This window comes from Myotis nattereri (assembly GCF_964212035.1).
Source record: "Myotis nattereri genome assembly, chromosome: 6".
Lineage (NCBI taxonomy): Eukaryota > Metazoa > Chordata > Mammalia > Chiroptera > Vespertilionidae > Myotis > Myotis nattereri.
The window spans coordinates 87,290,194-87,308,233 of NC_138081.1; the positions used below are offsets into that span (position 1 = coordinate 87,290,194).

The following is an 18,040-nucleotide window of genomic DNA, read 5'->3' on the forward strand; positions in this document are numbered from 1 at the left end:
AGCCTTATGTAACATAGCACAGTCATATCACCTTTGCTATATAGCATATAATAACACCTTAATTAACCAGGGTGATTGAAAAATGAATAAAATTTTTATTTAATTCTCTACTTTATAACTGAGTAGTGCTCTAGAATGGATTTGACATTTTTTCTGCCGTGTAGAAGAACAAGCTGAACAGAAAATTTATGGTAAAAATGTCCAAGTGCCTTGGTTGTCATATTAATTTTGTATTGCTGCATAACAAAGTACCACAAACTTACAGCGTAAAACAACACAAATGTATTCGCTCACAGTCCTGCAGGTCAGAACTCTGGCATGACATAGCTGCATGTTTTGCTTGGAGTGGCTGAGGTCCAAATCTAGAGGTTAGTCATGCAGAGCTTTTGTCTGGAGGTTTTGAAGAAAAATTTCTTTCCAAGCTGATTCTCTTTGTTGCTAGAATTGAATTCCTTTCTTTTTGTAGGACTGAGATCCTCATTTCCTTATTGGCTATAACTGGGGATTGCTCTCAGCTCCTAAAGGCTGCCCATACTCTTTGCCATTTGACTCCTTCATTCTTCAAATCAGTAACGGGCATCAAATTCTTCTCATGCTTTGAATCTCTGACTCCTCTTTCTCTTCAGGTAGCTAAGAGAACTCTGCTTTTAAACAGCTCATGTGATTAATTGGGCCACTAGATAAGCTTCCTTAAGACTAACGTTGCCATATAACAACATAAGCATATGTAAAATTCATCATATTCCCTGCCCAGGGATAATGCAGGGCATGAACCCCAGGGGAGTGGGAAATCTTGAGGGCCACCCTAAAAGTTTGCCTACTACAAGTGTTATTATCAATAATTAATGAAAGAAGCCATAGAAGAATATCAGCTGAATACTAAGGTGTTTAATAAATACTACTCTTAAAAAAGCAAACTATTGGTACCAATTTACTTCCTTGTGCCTTTTTAGCTCTACTATAGTGATCGTCAAATTTATGGATTACAAACTTTTAGTGGGTGCTGGAATTAGTTCAATGGGTTGCAACCAATTTATTTTTTAATTGAAATAATAAAAAACAAAAAAGAGAACTATCACAGAGCAACTTAGCATGATTTTAAGTGTGATCAAGAGTTCATTTGAAATATTGAAATCAATCCAAAAATATCTCTCAGGTGGAAATAAACCATCTATAATCAAATTGTTTTTAGTTACATGTGTATGCATGTATCCAAGGAGATTATATATATATTCAGAAAGCTTTGAAAGCCACTAATCTAGATTACAAAGAACTCTTTTACTGATATGCAATTATCAAAGCTTTTACTTTAGTAAGTATTATCCTTAGAGCCAAGTCTAACATTATTTTGTATTATTCTGTAAAGTACATTCAAGAGTTATAAAATTCAGTAGTTTAATAGTATTAATTCCTTCTAGAAAATTTAAATAATTTCTTATCCTTTAATATATAACTTTTGAAGCATCAGTTTTCCTATCCTTTCACATCAGTCAGGTAAGTCTTCAAGACCTATCCATATTTGGCCTCTTTAAATACATTGATTTTAACTTATCTTTAAATAAGCAAGCATTTTTATTACTACAATCAGTAGCATTTTTCCATACCATTTCTTTATCTTCTGAAGGGCATTCATTATTAGTGATAAGTGCTTGGGAGCCAAGTGTTCTATGAACTTGTCTGTGCATAGAAATCTGGGTAGCAGCCTAATTCTCCACACAACCATAATCAAGGCAATTTACCTGACAGTTACTGAGGGCTTCCCCCACACACCAGCATGGGGCTGAGCACTGGAGATCCAAAGATGAATAAAACTAGTCCCTTGCTCAGAGTATTTAAACATCTCCAACCCTAGAATATACTGCCAATGTTCTTTTTACTTTTGTTTTAATTTCTGTTCCTTTCTGTTCAGACTGTTTGCTTTCCTCTCAAATCTACTTGTGTCTCATTGAATATGCTGTCATCTGCTTTATTTCCCTCTAGGGTAAATTTGGATTTTAAGCAAATGATCAGGATATTTGTATTTACAAAGTTCTCCCAAACTGCATTGCCTGCACTACTGCAGTAGAGGTTGAAAAATCAACAAACACGCCATTATTTTCCAAAATATTAACAAATAACCATTTTTTAATGTGAAGCGATATAACTTTACCTTTCACCTTTAGGTATATTGGTTTTACTCCAGGATTCACTTAAAATCTTAAAATTAGACCAGAAAGTAGCTAAAAGGGATGGGGAAACCTCAATAATTATGTTAATTTTTGCAAAGAAATATTGAATTGAAGCCTTCTTTGGAAGAGAGAGTATAATAAAATGAGAATTATTTCATCCTCATTGTGTGTGTTTATGGGTTTGTATATATAAGACAGGGCAACTAACACTCTTTCCACATCTGTCAAAAAAGAGCCACAGTCACCAGTGTCTGGCTAAATAGTATATTAAAGACTCAACTACAAACCAAAAAATAAGACTAATGTACTACAGGCAATAAATTGGAACCTATTTAACAGTTGGTCGCCACCATAACTGGAATTCTAACACAGATATCTCTGTGTATGTCATGCACCACTGAGTCAGCTCTGATTCCTGGTGACCCTATGAATGAGTAATGTCCACAGTGTCCTGTCCTCAACAGCCCTAATCAGCTCTGTAGACCCCTGCCTATGGCTTCTTTTATGAAGTCAATCCAGCTCATATTCAGTCTTTTCCCATCTATTTTTTCCAGTATTATTGTCCTTTTCCAAAGAACCCTGCCTTCACCTGATGTGCCCAAGTTAGATAGCATCAGTTTCATCATTTTTGCCTCTAGCAATGTTTTAGGCTTAATTTGCCCTGGGAACCACTTATTCAGGGTTTCTGTAGAGCTCTCCTCCAACACCATATGTCAAATAAATCACTTTTTTTTTTCTATCAGCCTTCTTAACAGCCGAACTTTCGCATCTGTACATAGTAACTGGGAATATGAGGGTGTGGGTGAGCTTAGCCTTGGTATCTAAGGACACATCTTTGTTCTTGATCTTTCCTCATTCTTCCAGTGCTGCCCTTCTCATTTTCCACTTTTTTTTTTATTTCTTAGCTGCAGTCTCTGTTTGAATTGATGACTGAACCAAGGTAAACAAAATCTTGAGCAACTTCAAGGTCTTCACTGTCTATGTTAAAATTGTGTATTTCTTTTGTAGTCACGATTTTTATCTTCTTGATGTTCAAAAGCCATCCCACATTGGCACTTTCTTGTGTCACTTTAATCAGATATATCTAACCCGACTTTATTCCACTCATTGAGTCAGGGCAGCAAGTTGGGGTTTTGCTACTAGATAAGTCAAAGAAAAATAAAGATGTTAGAACAGATTTCTTCCCCACAGAAGAGCTTGCCTAAGGTGTTCACACATCCACCCACTGAAATTGAATCACTAATGTAACACATTGCCAAAGAGATGAGAAGCAGCGACTTAACATAAGTTAGCTAGATCTGAGGAGAAAAACCAACAGAATCAAAGTCCTGTCAGAATAAGAGATAGGAACCCAGAGGACAATACGAGTTTTGTTTTACGAAAAAGAACTATATCTATTTATCAATTCCTACTTATTTAATCTTCTCATCTTCTCCACCACCACCAACCACATCAATATGACTGATGTAGTAAATTTTTAAAAAATAAAGGATGGTTAAATGGCAAAGTCTGACACAATTGCTAGTGAAGAAGGATTGATTTTGAAAGGCTGTTCTAACATTTTGTTTTAATATATAGCAAAATAATGTTACTGACAAGATAGGTAAAAAGGCCTACAGATGACAATTTGAAGAAGGACCAGGCAATAGTGAAGGTGGAGTCACAGAGTTAAATACCTGCAAGGCTACTCAGGAAAGTAAGAAATGAAGCTGGTCTGACATAAGACCAGAGGGAATGGCACACATTGGAAAGCACCTGCTCTGCTTCGATATGAGCACTATTCTACTCCATCAAGTCATAGCCATGAGGGAAGTGGGAATAGTGGTGCCAGACCTAATTTTTCAATAAAATCTGAAGATCTGAATTTTTGTGTTAATGTTCCCATTTTTTTTCAAACTGAAAAGGACAAACAAAAATGAAGCATTAGCCATTTTAAGCTTAATGTCTGCTATATGTGGCCTCGGCTTTAGCAGGAAATAATTGCAAGATACAAAGAAAGGTTTGCTCTGTAATTTGGCTAATATTAACAAAAATGTGACATAGTTCTGAAAGCACTATTATTTTTCATCATTAGCTCTGGAACTTGATTCAGTGTAGCTTACCCTTTTAGTTAATGTTGAAAAATAAAATACACAAAACTGCCCCGAGAGGGCATTATTTGTCAACAGAGAGGACCTGAAGGTCACCAGGGCCTGGGGTCAACTTGGATATCGGTCTCAATGTCCAACAAAGCTTTGGAGCAAACCCAGGCATTATAAATTAAAAACTTTTTTAGAAAAGGCCGTTGCTCGATTCCCTAACCTTGGTGCATAGCCTTAAGAGTGGAGGAAATATGAGTGTAATATCTTTCTCCCACATAAATGTCACTCAAGTGTATCAGCATATTTAAAAGATATGTTTGTGTTACTTTCAGTCCCTTTATGGCCTGAAATGTCAACACATAGTCAATAGCTCATTTCCTGTTGATATTTAGAACTAATTTTTTAGATGAAACCAAAGATTCATTTTTATAACTCTCTTCCTCTCCATTAGAACAAATCCTGCTTTGGGTTCTATATACACCTCCTGATCAATTGGATGTCTTTCCTGATCACCCACTGATCTTCATATCAGCATGACCTGAGTTGTTTCTCAGCCTTCAAAGCTGATGCAGGCTGAGACTGTGTTCTCCTTAACAGAGGTCCTTCGTTATTCTTCACAAAGTTCTCTTTCCTCAGTCCATCACAGAGCAATTTACTCACCATTCTCTCAATACAGTTGATTTGCAGTGAACTTCACCTCAGTCTTTAAATGACTTTAGCCTTTGTCCATGAAGCCAAATAACACCAGCATCACAGCTAAAGCTTGCTAAATAGTATAATTTGACCGCAATAGCTGACCTGAATTTCAAGTACTTATAGACAAGATTATCTTGACACGAGTTAAATTTACCCTAGCCTTTGGCACCTTGGAAAAATTTCATAAGTTCATATGACTTTATTTTGTTTTGGCAAAAGAGACACTGACCATTTTCTTTTTCTTTTTTTCTTGGTAGTAAAATCTCTCCTTTCATAACAGTATGGTTCCAAAAGAAGGAAATCACAATTGGTGTTTTTTACTGTGTTCCAAGTGAAGATTTGTCAGATATGAAATATTAAAAGTTGTAGTCAGAACAAAGAAAGTGCAACAGATACAGAAAAATGACACTTCACTGAAGCTCACCTAACAGTAGCACATATCTCCTTCTAAAGAAAATGAAACTGGCAAATGCACCTCAATATCAAGCACTGTATAACACAGCAGATTGCAATGGGCTCTCCCTGAGCATTATTCACTTTCTTCTTCAAGGATTGTGAGTGAAGTCTGGTAGATTCTTTCAGGCTATCAATCCCAGTAACTCCTCTTTGGTGAGTTTAAAAGTAATTGCAGATATATATAGCAGATAATATACATGGAAAAAGTGGATGAGAGTAATTCACTACAAATCATCATTTTTCTACAGTACAAAATGTAAAAATTATGTATAGTATACAAAAATATAGATGCACATAGGGATATTATATGTGAGTGTGGGAAATTATAGGAAATGGAATATTACAAAATGTTTGAGAGAAAAAGAGATTGCAGAGAGAACAGAGTTTTAGGGGAAGGGGAGAGAATGTAGAATAAAAATGAAAATGTGAGCTTCTTCTCAGAAAGAAGTTTGCAGGTGTGAGACAGCCAGGATTCTATGGAATACTGCATGTGTAAGGTTGATGGATTCCCAAGAGAAGGAGAGAGGGCCCATCACCAACTCCCAGAAGATGGGAAGAGGAGGATCTCATCATATAGAGCAAGGTCAGACTGCAGCATCAAGATGGTATTGTGAGGAGAAATCCCCCATTCAGAGCCAGCCTAAGGGGGTGCACCCATTCAAAAGTTCACTAATATATTTGATTGGAAAAGGGGAAATGGAAGTTTTCCTTCTCCCTACCATATTTTAAGCCAATTTTTAAATATTGTATTTTGTTATATTTTTACTTATTGTATGCCAGGAATATCTGCTGAGGTCAGTAGGACCCTTGTTTCTTTCATTAAAAAGTTAAATACATAAGGAATATAGATCAAAGTATCACATTTATTACTCATAAAGTCTGATCTGAGTTACAGGACATAGCTTACTGTGAGAACCATAATAACATTGCCACTACAGGTAATATTAGACAGTGGAAGGTCTCCTAACTCTGAGTGGAATGGTTGATAACTACTGATTCCTGGACTAGCTAGTCCCCAAAAGGAAAAAAAAAAAGGCATAAAATGAGATGAACGTGATGAGTTTATTTTTATCAATGTCTCCAATCAGATAACTCATCCTTACTTGCCAGGAGTGAAGTGAGTAAAGAATTGGAAATCCTCTGGGAGCTTTATATTAATCCAGCTCTCCTAACATGACCTATATTACAGATAATGATGTAGGGAAGTCACATGTTTGAAAAATAACTGCTACTCATTTTATTGTAATAGATATTTCCACATATCATCATAAATAGAATTTTCATAAGATTCTTTATTCAGGCCTTTGGTTCAACAAATAGAGAGGAAAAACTTGCACATATATAAAAAAAAAAAAGATGAGTAATAGGCCAGATAAAAGAAGTTTAGAAAATTTTACCTGTTTTTTTAATAATTAAATGTCGGAATTTCTTAATTACTACTAATTCTCCTTGATGTCATAAATTTTATAATTCAGTTTAAGAAAAAAATCACCATTTTACTGGGTCATTGCACCAACTGATGACTACCTAATAAAGAAAAAACTCTGATAAGAGAATTGTGCCCTGATAAATTTACCTAAGTTATGATTTTTTAAAATATAAGGAGTCAACTTGTAGCAGAAGAAAGAACACTGATTGGTCACAAAGAGGCCTTTATTCTGGCCTCAAATCTCTCACTCCCTTGTGCTATGGCACTGTAGGAGCTAGACAAAGTGGTTTCTGGGGGCTCTTTCAAATCTAAAGTGTCATTCTGTTATCCATAATCACTTCTAATGTTATTAAAATTTTTAAGTATATATGAAACAAGTTAAAACTATTTGAAATACCTTCATATTTGATTCTCTATTTCTTAATATTATTTTTCTATATTCCTATACTAGTCCTAAATTAGATATGCATTGTATATGCTGTACTAGATACTATATCCTATATGGCAATAGCAATACAGATTATCAAGTTCTTGAGTAATCATCTCTTAACAGTTTTGTTTTTCTAATGATAAGTACTTACCTTGTCTTTAACACATACTTATGAAAAACTGTACTCTTTCTTAACAATAGTCCTATTTACACAGCAAGGGATGTCAATGCTGAAAATGTGCACCAAACTAAATACAAGCCTTAGCATGTCATTATACAAGGAATTATGTAATTGAGTGATCAATAGAAATGTGTTGTCAACACATAGGCTGATTGTTAAAATTGAATAAGCACTTAGAGAGAACTAGGTATGAAATAAATATGAATAAGAATATTAAATTATCCCTGTTACACTGCAGGAAAGTTTGACAATAAGGATTTACCTTCTTCAAATATTTAGAGAGCATAAATTGATTAAAATGAAAATGAAGTGCAAAGCTAAACAAACAGCCAAACAAGACAGTAAGTACGCAATACATAATGTTACATGAAGTTTGGGGACCACAACATTTGGAAATTGCCATGGCTTTTCTTAGCATTTCTATTGACAATATTCAGAAAACATAGACATAGGCCTCTCAAATACTACACTGTTGATGCTATACATAGCTTTTCTTTTTGTAAAGTGAGTCACCTATTTTATAATGTTCTCAGTGCAGAACTTCAGTGACCTTACTCCCAGAACACATTTAATTTTCTTGCCACCAAGACTTCCCCAACTTGGGCTATTATTAATGATCATATTAAACTCGTGGACATTGTTGTAACAAGATAAAGTGGAATCATTTTGCTTCGATTTTTTTTTCCTCACATCATATGAACTTCAAGCAAATATTTGTACTTCAGATCTATAAAATTAAGATATTTGTACAGGGACAGTATTTTATATTCACTTGATAAAAACAGAACAGGTTTATGACTATAAAATATTTGAAGGATAAAAATGTCTTGTTAATTAGCCTGAATGCACAAATTACTGTGGGTCTTAATGTAGGCAGACAGAATGTTCTTACAACACATCCTATTGGTGTCTCACTTGGCTAAGCTACTGCTGCTCTCTGATGTTGGACTTCTCCACATAGAGAGGCTGGTAAGTCTAACAAGAGCCGATCAAGCATTTGCCACCTGGAAGATCATTTGACTCTATCGGCAGTGCTGAGTAAGTCCATTTTATCTCCCTCCCTCAACACTATGCTCAGCACCAGAAACAGGGTGGGAGCGCGTACTAATGAGCATCCAGTTCTTTCAGATGATTGAAGACAAGGTGGTAGCTAAAGGAGTTGTGGTGCCACTTTGAAGAGAATACTGATGATCATGGATTGCTTGTGTGACCCTTTTCCTTGTAACTGAAAAGAATTATTTCCTCTCTGTTCCTAATGCTACTCAGAATGCAGACTCTGTAAGAAGTGAAATTATATATACCCAAAGAACAGTTACTCTAATAAGCTTATTAGTATACTTTGGTAATTAATATTATATGTAATGGTGTGAATGTCCAAAAAAATGTAATGCTTTTTTCATAGTTTAACAGGCCCTTAATGAAGACCAGATAAGCTAGAGAGCTCTCACTGGTGCATCAATTGAATTTAAATTAGGAAAAAACGGAGTTAGCCTCTTAATAGCCTTGGCCAGTTCATAGAAAATGTTGCTGAAGTCATCCTAAATTTATTATAATGAAATGGACTGGGTGAGTCAGCATGTTTGTCATCCCTGGGAGCAGAAACAGTGCACTATTCCCCTCTCATGATACAGCAAAGGAGCTAGAGTCATGGAACACTTGCTGGGAAAATGAATTCTTTTCCAAAATCTCTACTCTTCATTTTAAAACTTTGTTCCAATTTTGTTTAAGAACAGCTTAGTGGATCTTATCATTTAAATAGCGAAGAAAAATGGTATTCGATTCTTCTTTGGGTGCCTTTCCAATGCGAAAATGTGCCTTTCTCCAGTTGCCTTAGCCTCAAGATCTTTGCAAATTAAATAAAACAGCACATTTAATCCTTTGGTCGATTTGGATAAATTAAGTCAAACTTGCACACTAAATGTAATATTAAGTCCCCATATACGTACAGGTTGCTGTTGGTTAGCCTATGCTGAGTTGCATAACAAACCATCACAAACTCTCGGGGCTCACAACAAAAGCTTTGTTTTATTGTGTCGTTCCTCTCATTCGTGCCACAAAACCCATTATGGTTCTGCTCAATATTATCTTCTCAACACCATTCAGGTTGGCAGAGTAACCTTTATAGGATGTTTTCTATCTCATAGTGAAACATACTCTGGCTTAAGGTTTCCACTTGCAAGTAACAAACATCACTTTTGTTCACATTTTCTTAGCCAAACCAAACGTCATATTGCCAAAGTCTAGCATCAATGAGATTCAAATATATAATCTTTCCACAGGGAGATACATGACATGAAGGGGCATAGCAAGAAGGACAGAAAGAAATTAAACCATATTATAATGTTTGTTCTCTTAGTCACAAATAACTAACACCCTCTGCTCCATATATAGAGTATAAAAACTCCCATCCTATCTCCACAGGAGGTAATCTATAACTTTCATCATTCCATCAAAGCATGAGGTGCACATTCTCCTGAGAAGTTTTATACTAGGTGTATACATGCCTCTTCTGGAGTTGAAGACCCAGAATTGAAGAAGGTAGTAATCAGCCCCTCCCTACCCCACCTCCATTAATAAACACATCCATTCAGATACAGGAAGAATGGTAAACATATGCAGTCATTTTTCTAATGATTCTAAAATCCTGCTGGCAGGCATTGTAAGGAGCCTACCTTGTAAGGAGTGTTATGGACTGAATGTTTGTGTTCCATCAAAATTTACACCTTCTGCCGAAACCGGTTTGGCTCAGTGGATAGAGCGTCAGCCTGTGGACTGAGGGGTCCCGGGTTCGATTCCGGTCAAGGGCATGTACCAGGGTTGTGGGCACATCCCCAGTAGGAGATGCGCAGGAGGCAGCTGATCGATGTTTCTCTCTCATCGATGTATCTAACTCTCTATCTCTCTCCCTTCCTCTCTGTAAAAAATCAATAAAAATATATTTAAAAAAAAAAAAATTTACACCTTGAAGCCCTAACTGGCAATATTTGGAGATGGGGCCTTTAAGGAAGGAATTAAGGTTAAATGGGGTAGTCAGGTTGGGGTCTTAATTCAAGGGAATTAGGATCCTTATAAGACGAGACACCAGAGCACTCTCGCTTGTTCGTTATCTCTCTCTCTCTCTCTCTCTCTCTCTCTCTCTCTCTCTCTCTCTCTCTCTCTCTCGGTAAGTACACAGGGAGAAAGCAGCTGTCTGCAAGCCAGGGAGAGAGTTCTCACCAGAAAGTGACCATGCTGGCACCCTCATCTCAGACTTACAGCCTCCAGAACTGTGAGAATATAATTTCTGTTGTTCAAGCCATCAAGGCTGTGTTATTTTATTATGGCAGCCTTAGGAGACCAGCACAGCAGGGAATGTTTCTGGATTAAGCCCTATTTCCGCCTGCAGGAGCAGATCTCTATGCCATTGTTGTCCATAGGCCCTGGTTCAGCCCCCTGGGAGGTCTTTTCCTATTATCTCCCTGACCTCTTTAGGAGGACATTACAGCAAATGACCTTCTTAGAATCTGAGAACATTTCACACCCTGTTTTCTGCCCATAAATGATTGGAAGCCTAAAGGTCACATTAAATTTTGAAAATTAAATCTCTTTTAGTTAAGGCTAGTGGAAATTAGGGGATCACACTAATCTATATATATTTAAAAAAATAGTTTCTTATCTATTTGACTTATATCAGTACATGTGCCAAGAACTACAATCACAGTTCTTTTTAGAACATGCTTCCACTCTAGACCAGGCATCTCAGGTCTATACGAGAGCCATGATCTTTGTCGCTTCTGGGAAATTGTATCCAGTTGGGAGAGTTTAGTGGGTATCACTTTGTCAATTTGAGGATTTTTACAATGATACTTATGGCCACACCCTTTATTTTGTTCAAGCGATGTTGTCTGCTTTAATTACCCATGTTGCTGTGAGGCCTTCACTGCTTTCCCTTTTCACAGTTGGAGCTTGTTTGATACCACGTGTGGGCTACCCTTGTCTCTGTTCAGCAACTTATAACAAAAAAGAGATGATCTCAGAAAAAAAGAATTGTTTGTTTGCAGAAATGAGAGGGAACAGAGTCAGAAAAGAAATAAAAAGCTTCTTCTTATAGCAACGCATATCAGTCTCGCTCATATTTCATTGACCAAAGCAAAACATGCCCGATCTTATATCAGCAGAAAAGGGAACTATAAATCCTTCCTTTGGAAGAAATGGTGGAGCAATAGAACCATCTACCACAAGGCTTTACAATATCTACATAAAATTTTCATTGTGCACATATATCATTCCTGTGAAATGGGTAGGAAAAAGTAGGTAGTGTTACTAGCCTCATTCTCCAGAGTATAAAATGAAAGTTCTTGGAAATTTAAATCATAACCAAATTTTAAAATGCTAATAAGACAAAGAAAGTTAACCTAGAACCTCAGATTCCTGACTTTTAATGGGACACTCTTTCTACCACTCTGGTACTCATGAAATACAAAGGTTATGCAATGCTGGTACATGGACACAAATGCCCCAGGAGACAGGGAACACACAACAGTAATAATGTTTGAGCACCAAAGAGCTCTGTGTTCCAGCTCTCTTACATACTAGCTTTGTGAGCCTCAGCAAATCTCTTACTATTTTTTTTTTTAATTCTCACCTGAGGATATTTTTCCATTGATTTTTAGAGAGAGTGGAAGGGAGAGAGAGAGAAACATCGATGTGAAAGAGATACATCTATTGATTGCCTTCCCACATGCCCTGACCAGGGCCAGGAATCGAGCCTGCAACTGAGGTACATGCCCTTGACCAGAATTGAACCTGGGACCCTTCAGTTTGCAGGCCGATGCTCTTCCCACTGAGCCAAACCGGCTAGGGCTCAGCAAATCTCTTAAACTCCCTGTAATTCAGTTTCTTCATCTGTAAACCGGAAATTGTTTTTATTTAATGCAGACTCAGATATTAGTTTAGTACATATACTATTATTTGATACTGCATTAAATATCAGATCCAGAATATGAAAAAGAAGAATGAAAAGCAAGATAGAAGTACAAAATAGGCATATTGTCCTGGGCATTTTCATCTCAGTTATGTCCCTATTTCTTTCTATAGAGAGTGATCCTTTTTATAAAGTGAACACATAAACTATGCACTTGCATAACTTATGCAATTAACATGAAGCATAAAGAGCAGCCATTTAAAATTCCTAACCTTTTACACAGGCAGCAAAAACATAAAATTTAGGATATAACAAATATTAGAATAAGGTAACACTAGATGCATATTTGATTCTATGTCAAATATACATCGGTTTTATTATAAATACATTGTTTTCTATATGAAATGGGAATGATATTATTGTTTTCACTTTCCAGATAAAATAACTTTTGTTCCAATTAAATTGCTTACATGTTAAGGTCTTGGGCTTAGAAACCATTGTGTGCTAAAAACTCAAAAATTCTTTTTCTATATAATCATATTTCATGGTCTTTGGCACAACTGATATGAAAAAATTACTTGCAGTTCCATTTCTCATCAATTCTTTTCAAGTACATTTATATCATAACGTCAATCTCACATAAAGCCAGAGCAAGTGCCTCTTTTTACTATCCCAACACATACTGTTCTATCATTGAAATATCAGTACACAAGGCTTTAAATCTCAAGCACATTCCTGCCGGGAGCCGGTCCATCCTTGCTGTTTCAAGGGTCCTGGCATATATGGCATACTGTTCTTAATATGTTTGCTCACCTTCTTGGCACTATGTGTTTTAACCAAGGTCTCTGAGAAAGGTTGTTTCCCCAGGTAGGGATTTTCCCCTGAAGTTAGGGAGGGAATAAAACCTCTTAACTAAGTGCCAGGCGGGTAATTAATCAAATTAATCACTTTAACTATGAACAATCATGCTTAAGCTACATAATCTTTACTCCCTGGAATGGAGATAAGAAACGCCCTAACCTTTGTAATAGAGATTGACAGGATTAGAATCAACTGGTATAAATACAGATGTAACAAGACAGAACTTAGAAGACAGAACCCACACAGAACCTAGAGACAGAAGAACTTCGCTGGAGAGAACATGGCAAAAGACCCTGGACAGAAACTGGAGACAGAACCTAGAGACAGAACCTAGCGAGAGAATATGGATGCAAAAGATCCTGGTCTGAACCTGACTACAGAAATTGGCAAGAGAACCTGACTAGAACCCCTGGTGACTGAACCTGGCTGGAGAACCTGGAGAACCTGGCAGGAGAACCTCTCTATGCTGATCAACAGAACCTGGCTGGAGATCCTAACCAGAACTTTGCTGGAGATCCTGACCAGAACTTGGCTAGAGATCCTGGCTAGGCTGCTGATCAACTGAACGCTGTCTCCGTGTCATTCCTTCTTCGCCGACTCCGTCCACACCTTTGGGGACCCCTGGACCTGCTGGGGTTGGACCCCAGCACATTCCTTTTACTGGATTCATAAAGTTCAATGTGATTTCTTAAATATAATATGCAAAAGAGAATTCCACTATTACTGTGAAATCCAAATTCCAAGGTGAACATTTTAACAACTACCAATGTCTCATGACTACTGAGTGTGGACATTTACGCTCTGGTTCAGCTGAAACTCATAGAGCCAGAAGTCATACACACTTCCATACAAAGCAAATCGCCCAGGAAAATAAACCCCTAAGTAGCAGGCAAACCTTAAATAGAAGCCATTTCAAAGCTGCAAAAATCACCACCATTAAGTTAGAAATAGGATCTACTTAGAGAGCCGCGTCAGGGTCAGCATCAATCTCATGAGATGACAGAGAGCCTTCCCACTCAGTTAATCCTGCTACAGAAAATGCACTCTTCCAGAAAGAGAGGAGTCCATGCAAATCATAATAAGGATCAGTAACTCTACTCACAACATCACGGGAAGAACACTGGCAGGCAGAGGGCTCCTCAAGTGACATGCGAGAGAGAGGAAGGACAACATGCAACATATGCACCAAATAATGAAGTAAAATGGGTTTATCTGGGGGAAAATGTTCTCTCCTTTTTTGGTAACTACTTGAATTTCAACTTTTAAAAAGTAAAATCTTACTCAACCTTTTAACTAGTTGAAATGTAACAATAAAATATCATTTTTTACTTATGATTCTTGCAAAAATTAAAAAGAGCTATGGATCCCCATGATGGTGAATGTGTAAAATAACAAGAGTTCTGATAGCTGGAATATAAATCGGACAAGCTTTCCACATGGCAGTGTTGCAATGTATGCCATCAATCTAAATGTGCATGGTCATAACAATTTCACTTTGGGATTTCTCATATGGAAACAAACAAAAAATGCAGAGATACATGTCAATGTGAACTTCAGGTAGGGCACTGTTTCATTAGCAAAATTCGAAACAACCTAAAAGTTGTCTAATAAAGAGTTTTTTTTAAATATGTTTTTACTGATTTGTGATAGAGAGAGAGGAATGGAAAGGGGGAGAGAGAAACATCGATTGGCTGCCTCCTGCATGCCTCTTACTGGAGACTGAGCCTGCAACCCAGGCATGTGCCCTGATCAGGAATGCAACCAGGGACCTTTTGGTGCATGATCAGACAATCAACCAACTGAGCCACATGGGCCAGGGCCAACAAAGAGTGTTCAAAATAAATTAAGAGTCTATCTGCCCAGCTCTCTGTCTGCTCTGCACTGGGAGCAGCTCTCCTCATCCCCTGAAAATGTCCTCCTGAACCAAGTTTATCTCCACCCGCTCCTTGGACAGGAGCACCTCTCAGCTGAGCGGTGCTGAAACAACCCATGACACTGACAGATGGGAGCTTCAGCAGCTTGGCAGCACCATGTCCCCTGACCTCACTTATTTCTAGCCGCAGCTTCCAAACCAGCACCATTTCAAGGGACATAGACACAGCAGCCAAGTTCATTGGAGCTGAGGCTGCCACAGTAGAGGGGGCAGGCTCTGGGGCTGGAATTGCAACTGTGTTGGGAGCCTCATCATTGCTTATTCCAGAAACTCTTCTCTGAAGCAACAGCTCTTCTCCTACACCATTCTGGGCTTTGCCCTCTCAGAGGCCCTGGGGCTCTTTTGCCCTGTAGTGGCCTTTCTCATCCTCTTCGCCATGTGAAGGAGCTGTCTCCACCTCCCACAGTCCTTTTTCTTGTTGACCTGTTATGTTCCTTTTCTTGCACCTCTCCAGGCAGCCTGGGGAAAGTGGTTGGCTCAGGGTTTGACAGAGGGAAGACAAATAAATACTGTATTAATAAGAAAAAGAGAGATATCCACACAGCAGAGTACTATGCAGCTGTTAGAAAGGATCGGGTAATTGGTAGGTATTAGTTTATCATTTTCTAAATGGAGATTATAGGTCAGTATGCATTAATATAAAAAATATACATATTTGAATGTGCAATGCAGGACGCTAGAAAGAAAAACACTTTCCTAATAATTGTTCATCTCTAAAAAGTGGGATTATTGGGCCCCTAACAATCTCCCACACTTTTGCAGACCTGAAGATTAGACCAAAGCAACCAAAGGCCACATGGGGCAAGGTAAGATGCCATGCAGGCACACACATGCTGCTGGCCATTTTATTATTTTATTTTGCATCAGATATTTCTAGACGTTTTGGGTACATTCATAATATAATGAGTTCTTTGGCAGGGAAATAACGTACAAGTTCAAGATCACCTAACATCTTATTTTATACTACCGTCAGTGGGTTACCATTTGGGGCAAATGCTAGAGAAATTACCCAAGTTTGTATCATACTATATATTAACAAATATATCACCCTTGAATCTGGCAGCACTATCTCTCATAAGCTTTCCTTTCCTGAATGTAGGAATGACACTCAGCCAGACGTGGAACTATCTTTTTTTTAAAATATATTTTCATTGATTTCAGAGAGGAAGGGAGAAGGTGAGAAAGATAGAAACATCAGTGATGAGAGAGAATCATCAATCGGCTGCCTCCTGCATGCCCCACACTGGGGATCAAGCCCGCAACGCAGAGATGTGCCCTGACCAGGAATTGAACTGTGACTTCTTGATTCATAGGTCGATGCTCAACCACTGAGCCAAGCCAGCTGGGCGGACCTTTTCTTTAATACACAGGCAAATAAAAGAATAAAGTAGGCAAACACACACCGTGCCCAAATGATTACAAGTGCTTTTGAAATTTTAGGTCGCAATTTCTACTAACAGCTCTTCTCTGTGTCTCTCTGTCTCACTATCTCTTTCTTTCTCTGTGATATAAGCGATAATGTTATAGTTGAAATTGGCTTTCCAGCTCTGAACTATAGCTTATCTTTATTCTTAAAAGTAAAAATGACACAATATAGATTCCAAGTTTCCTTCTCCCAGCTCTAAAAAGAAGAGAAGAGTGAACAAATTTCAAACACACAGGAGATAAGATCAGGCAGAAGAAGACATGATGCAGAGTTGCAAGAGATTCCTTCCTTTTGTCAAAGGTGTTTCTGCAGGGCGTCTCCATTCTCCTCCTCTGTGAACCTAATAAATGTCTTAACTATGTCACTCATACAATGATACTGGGAGAAAGGTTCTGGCAGGCCCGCTCTCAGATGTGACTAGAGTACCTCCGAAAATAAATATTATTTTGCTTTATCTCATTAATCTTGGCCATTTCTTCCTTCCCTTCGGCCAGCCTGACTCAGAAAGGCAAGTACTTTATCCATGCGACACAGAGTTATAGGGAAATTGCCACTCAGACTTTGAAAATGAGTCTTTTCCATTTTCTGACAACCATTTATCTCTCCGCCATCAGGCAGTATCTAAGAATTTGTATGTGTGTTTTATCTTAAAGATGAGTTCCTGCTGAATCTCAGGGCCTGTAAATATATTTTTACGTTTGAAGGAAATAGAACTTTCCAAAACAGCGACATTTTCTTTTCTACGGTCATACTATCATTTAAAACAATTATCCAAAACCTTTGGCAAGCTACTGTATTCCCCTGATTACAACATGACCTCATTCCTAACTAATTCACAAAAACGTGTTTCAAATGAACTAAACATCAAATGAATTAAAAATGTAATGCTCCAAGCAGACAGGAAAATTGAAAAATTATTATTTGCTTTAAATAATCACAAATAACAAAATTATAATTATTAATGTTTAATGTTTAATTTCAAATTCCCCCTCCTAAATTTTCAGTTTTATACTTTTTTATAAAGATATATGCCAAAAGGTATCTAATGTTTATAAGCCTCTCCTACATTCCGACTTTTAAATTATCATTTCTCCTTACTCATTCTTGTGTCCTCTTCACTGTAATTTGTCTGAGCCTTTTTAGTTCTTTCCCTTGACCTCCAACCACACTTATTCGTAAAGTACAGCATTTTTGCTATTTCAGGGGATTTTTATCCATAAATTGATGATTCTTTGTTGTTCGGCTTGTATTTTAATGAGAATCCATAAACTGCTTATTTGTTACTATAGTCTACTTTATTTCCCCCACAATATTAGATGCGTCCAAAAATCATTTTGCTCTCTGTGACATGTCCAAACCTTGACTGACCAGGTTTCCCCTTCATTCAAAAGATTTTGTATCAATCAATCCCTCAATTCATATCAACTTAAGCCAACTTAAACAAAGAGTTTGTTATGTGAAAAGTTTCTTATGAGA

The 18,040-nt window shown here is 37.4% G+C and overlaps 1 pseudogene across 1 annotated transcript; it reads left to right on the top strand.

The window, feature by feature from the left end:
- The first annotated feature begins 8,323 nt into the window (after positions 1 to 8,323).
- Positions 8,324 to 15,520, top strand: LOC308520873 (ATP synthase F(0) complex subunit C2, mitochondrial-like; annotated as a pseudogene). Its single transcript has 2 exons — positions 8,324 to 8,410; positions 15,134 to 15,520. The product of its transcript is annotated as an ATP synthase F(0) complex subunit C2, mitochondrial-like (transcript).
- Positions 15,521 to 18,040: the final 2,520 nt, after the last annotated feature.